The sequence below is a fragment of the Hipposideros armiger genome, unplaced genomic scaffold (genome assembly GCF_001890085.2).
Source record: "Hipposideros armiger isolate ML-2016 unplaced genomic scaffold, ASM189008v1 scaffold_23, whole genome shotgun sequence".
Taxonomy (NCBI): Eukaryota; Metazoa; Chordata; class Mammalia; order Chiroptera; family Hipposideridae; genus Hipposideros; species Hipposideros armiger.
In genome coordinates, this window is record NW_017731373.1 from 4,397,795 (window position 1) to 4,403,794 (window position 6,000).

The window sequence follows — 6,000 nt, forward strand, 5'->3', positions numbered from 1 at the left end:
GAAGAAAATATGATTGTCGGATGCACGGCCACGAAGGGGCTAGCCGGCATGTTTTCCAGAGGCACTCAGCTCGAAATGAATATCCTTGCCAATTTGCAACACTATATTCAACAGTAGTCTGAATGGTTTTCCAACGGAATAATTTTAGAGTTATTAGCTGGAATTTTGAAGTTGCTCACAGTGGTTATTAACAAAGGAAAAAATCCCTCCTCTTTCCTCTTATACTCCTTTATTTATTATACAGTTCTGCTTCCAACATACATCTTGAATTTTGCTACTTCTCTCCTTCTCTACAGCTACCACTCCGCCACTCCTCCCCCACATGACAGTTTGGCCTCCCCTTTATAGCCACCGTGGCCTCCTCTTTCTGTCTGTTCTCCGTACAAGAGCAAGAGGACTCTTCTAAAATATAAATCCAGTCATACAATTCCCCTTTGAAAAAAACCCTTGACTTGCTTCCTATTGCCTTTAAAATCCTTACTATGGCGTCGAGGATCCTGCCTCCCTCCTTTATGACTCCAGACTGTTCACACTGCTCGGTGCCCCCTCCCCGTACACCTGGCACTGCGCCATGTTTATTTTCCATCCAAGTTATAACACCCTCATAGAAGAAAGTAAAAAATTCTGCGAAGTCCATTATGCTCCCATTTGAGGAAATGTCACACACCCACTCCCCATAGCTTCCGTCTCCCCAAGGGCAACCACTTGCAACTATGTCAACTGATTCCTCAGGATTTTTGCTCCCACATCTCTAAATACCATGCTTTTCTGGTTACTTTGATTTTTTTTGTTTTAAACATATTCTATTGAGTGCTTCCTATGGGAGATGAGAATTAGTTCTTTTGCACTGCTCTCCAGCCCCTCCCCCAAAGCCACCCGTCCCATTCCCTAGTGTTCCCGACATAGTTACCTGATAATTGTGGTAGACCAATACCCCGTGTTTACATTATTTTGGCTATCTAAGTATTTTTGCAGCTAAGGCAAATAGTATCCAAGGTTACTTTTCCTTTCCTGAATAATGTTTACTTTCCCTAGAGTTGAAGATTGTCATTTTTTTCCATTGGCTTCATTTTCTTATCATTAAGTCACCCCTAAACTCCCCCTCAGGCATGTAAACAACTTCTACCTACTTATAAACAATTAAGTTCTGTCAATTTTTATCTTCTTAAAGAAATTTCCCTCACCTAAACTTCTACATCTGATGAGCAGCTGTCACTCTGGGGTCTCCCTTCATTATCATTTTAGTGGAATTTCAGGGGAAAGCAAAGTAAGTGCATGTGTCCCATTCGCCATCATTACTCACACTTCCTGGTTTCTTTCGGATTCTTTCTAATGTGCCTCAGGACCTCTACACATGCTGTTTTCTCTCTCTCAAATCTCTTCCCTGTTCTTTGCATAACTTCTTCTCATCCCTTAGATCTGAGCTTAAAAATCACTTCTTCAGAGGTATTCCCTGATTTCTCAACCAATCGTCCTTGTTAAACTTTTTCATAATATCCTGCACATGGCCTCCACAGCACTTATCACAGTGTTATGCAGTGTGATAATAACTTGAAATACTTTTTTTCCCTCCACAACTTATACATGACCTTTTCCTTAATTAGACACATCCATTTATTCAAAATCAGGTAGGATTATTTTATAGAGAGAGTGACAAGAGCAAGAAACATTTACTGCTCAGTTTTTCAACTTCCAATACAGGCTTGTGAGAATTAAAAGGGCAGGTTGTGAGGATGGGGTAAAGGGTAGAGATGATGCTGTAACCTGAGAGGACATCCTGGGAACCAGGAAAAGAAGAAAGGTGAGGCCGGGATCAGGAGACTGCCAAGCACTCTCGTTGGCCAGCACCAGGGAGCGCCGGGAGGGAGCAGCAACATACAAATGGGGTGGTACTTCAAATATTTGACAATCGGTGCTAATAATCACTCATATATAAATCAGAGATCAAAAACAGATTCCCTTTTATTGCCTAAATTATCTAGAGTATAAAACTATTTACCATGAGACACAAGTCATTCATGAAGTCAGATTAACAATTTCCAAGACATTTGTTGTGTTGTAGCAATTGATGGGTGTGCACTATGTCTGATACAGCTGTTTCAATCTGAGGAAAATTCCCTGAGCGCCACATGCCACCTCCCCTGGGACCCCCCCACCCCGCCCCCTCATTGCAGTTGCAGCTGAGGTAGTTGGTTCCATCACCCCAACACAAGTGCCTGCTCACCTCTTCCCTTTGGGATTTCTTTCTCTGAAGCCACAGGAGTTCACCCAGCCATTGTACAGGCACAACCTGGGGGTGCCTAAGAGTGAAAACATCCTGGGTACAACCTCAGAAAATGGTAAACAAGCATCAGTGGGAACAGCGCCCCAAACTCCCATCTTTTGGGAGGACAATTTTGAGGTGTTTTCTATGTGGTTACTCAAAAGGTCCCCAACAGGATCAGTTCCCAGTTGTCCACAGTGAAAACCAGCACAAAAACATCCTATCTGCTCACTTCTCTTCCTTCTCCATCTCATTCTTTTCACTCCCTCATTCCTGCTTTCTGGGATCACCTTCCAAACATACTACCTGTACCCAAGTCCTGGTCTCAGGCTCTGCTTAGGAGAGAACTCCAAACTAAGATGCTGTCTGAATTATATCCAGGAATGAGTCATGGTTTGACACTGGGAATTGCATCAAACTCTTTCAATGGCTTCCACACCGCAGCGATAATCATCAGGTGCCTGGAGACCCTGTGAGGACCTGATTGAGAGTTCATGCAGCTGCTCCCATCTCAGCGTAGCTGTGTCCACTGCTCTCCTGGCCTCTACATCTCTCTTGCCAGCCTCTATCTTCCTACCAGGAGTAGACAAGTCAGATGGAGAGGTAGGTAGCACGAGGAGAGGAAAAAGGGGTGAGAGGGTTGAAGACCTCAGTTAGAAGGTGAAACACACACAGAGGGGAGAATGAAAAGAGATAAAAGAAAACACAAATGGCAGTGATTGACAGCTGGGCAAATGCTTAGTCACTCACATTGCCCAGAGGCAGGTGTGGCTTGTGCTGGGGCTCGCGCTGTATGTCTGCCCTGGTGAGTGAGAGACTGGGCAGGCATGGAGGGAATGAGGGAATGGGCTTGTTCCTTTGCTCAGAGACCAAGTACAGGGAAAAGGAGGTAACAGAGAGGACTCACACTGTCATTTGCTTGGACACATCTCTTCCTGGCCATTAAATACAGTCCTAGGCAGACTTATTCAGAAATAGCTGCCCCCAGCCAAGGATAAGGTGCCAAACAAAACAAAGATAAAAAAAAAAAAAAAACCGGGCCGGCCGAGTGGCGCGATGGTTAAGAACTCGCTTGGGATACCAGAGGGCCCCGGTTCGGATCCCACATATGAGGGCCAGTGACACTGCCCTCCACAGCTAAGATGCTGAACGACAGCTCAACCTGGAGCTGGGCTGCCGTGAGTCGCCGGCGACGGTGTAGGCTGCACTCCCTGTGGCAGTGGGTTGCCATGGGCTACCGTGTGTAGCCAGCAGCCAGCGTGAGCGGCCAGCAGCCGCAGTGAGCGGCCGTCCAGAAGCCGGCGACTGATCTGCCTCGCCAGAGAAGAGCGCAATGATGGTGCCAACTTGGGCCAGTGAAGCAACGTCCTCCACAACTAGACTGAAGAACAAAACAACAACAACTTGTCTGTTCCCCTTCCCCCAATTCCCTAGCACTGTTCCCATTCCCCAATTCCCCAATAAAAAAAAAAAATCTTAAAAAAAAAAACAAAAAAAAAAACCATAGGAGGGATGTGCCCACAAAAATTCCAGTCTGTGCAACAGCCCCTAAAAGCTTCTTCAGCCTCTACCTGAACCTGGACCCTGCTTTTCCTCCTCTTGGGCAGAGTGAGGTATTCTTTTTGGGGTCCTCCTCAGTTTAGCTGTGTAATGCTGCCACCCCCGCCATGACATGACTTTAAACACTGGAGTGATGGATTTGTTCATTAACTGGCTGGGGGGAATCCTTTCACAATGGATACGTATATCAAATCACCGCAATGTATTCTTTGAATATCTTATAATTTTGTATGTCAAGTATACCTCAATGAAGCTAAAATTTAAAAAAAAAAAAAAGAAAGACTTTAGAAATTGGAGGCAATTTTCCAAACACCTGAAATAAATAACCTAAAATCACAGCAAGTTCTGCTGATCTGCACTTTACGTGCCAAAACCAGAAAAACAAAAGTCTCAGTATTGCAGTATGTGGGATTTCTGTGAAAAAACAACATGTGCTGGGATGTATATTATTGATTTAATTTTACTACATATTGCAGTTACTCTTATATTATTTCCCAACTGGCATGGAAATGTTTCCATAATTTAATAACCAGTGCACTCGTATCAGTAGACCTGTAGATGATCAGTCCTGCCTGCAGACTTTTACTTCCATTCGAAGATAGGCCTCCACAGGCCTGTGGGTACACCAGCAGATTGCCTGTCCATCCCTAAGACTGTCAAGCCCTGTTAAAAACTTCAACGTGTGGAATTCACACACCCCACCTCTTCCAATGTCCCTTCAGCAATAAAGGCCATGTTTCAGTTTTCTGCTGCTGTGCAGTAAGTCATCCCAAAACTTAAGACTTAAAAAGAAACCATTTATTATTACCTCTAATGGTCTTGGGAATTGACTGGTCTCAGCTGGATAGTTCTCACTTGGGGTCCCTCCCGGGGTTTCAGAAGAGCATCAGCTAGAGCTGGTCATCCAAAGGCTTGAGTGGTTGGGACATCCAAGATGGCTTCTTTACCCACATGTCTATTCCCTGGACTGGGATGCCTGGAACAGCTGGAGGTTATCCAGGCATTTCTCTCCCCATGTGGCCTCTCCACATAACTAGCTCAGGCTTTCTTACAGCATGGTGTAAGTGGCTGGTTTATGTCAGAGTGAATCTTCCAAGAGAACATATGCAAGACTTCTTCTGACCTAGTTTAGAAGCCACACAGCATAACTTCTGCCATATCCTCTTGGTTACAACCAAGTTTAAGGTGGGAGGATAACCACAGGCATCTGAATCCCAGGAAGCACAATCCATTGGCAGCCATCTCTTAGAGACTGCCTACCACAGGCCTTGATATTAGACGAAGTGAGTGGCAGCGAGAAAAGGTACTTGGGTAAGACCAGACAATAGTAAACCACATCCACTTTGCCTAAATATACATTTGTTTGTGTGAGCGTGTATTTGATTAATTCTGTCAACCCCAGAGGCTGGTAAACTTTTTCTGTAAAGAACCAGCTAGTAAATATTGTAAGCTTTGCGATCTGTGCAGTTTCTGTCACACTTACTCAACTCTGCCCTTTTAGGGTGAAAGCAACCAGAAATCATATATAAATAAGTGGGTGTGGCCGTGCAAAATAAAACTTTTTTTTATGAATGCTGAATTTGAATGTCTTATAATTTTTACATATCACAAAGTATCACACTTCTTTTGATGATTTTTTCGAACATTTACAAATATAAAAATCATTCTTAGCTCACAGGCAGAACAGACACAGGACCAGGCCAGGTTTGGCCATGGGCAATAATTTACCAGCCCTTGGTCTAGAATGAGGCAGGGACCATGTCTGCCTCATCCACTCTTTTATAAATCCTATATTTAGTACATCACAGCAGTGCTTAATAAATATTTATTGAATGAGTGAATAGTTGATTTATAAACAAATTATAAAATCCTGAAATAAGAATTTCTCTGAAAGGCCTTTAGTGTTCACCTTGACATCGATCTCCTCCGTTTAAACCTAAGTCCAAAATTACATTTGTAGCTTTATTGACATTTTTCTGAAAATATAGCAGTATCAGTATACGCAAGTCTTACTTATTCATGCTAAATGTGCTCAGAGTATCTTGAATAATCTGAGATTTCAATACTAAAGAGTGATGGAGGTTGGGCCGGCTGAGTGGCTCAGTTGGTTAAGAGCTCGCTCAAGAGTTTGAGCTCTGAGCAACAGCAGTTCGAGTCAGCCCGAGCTGAGCAGCCGC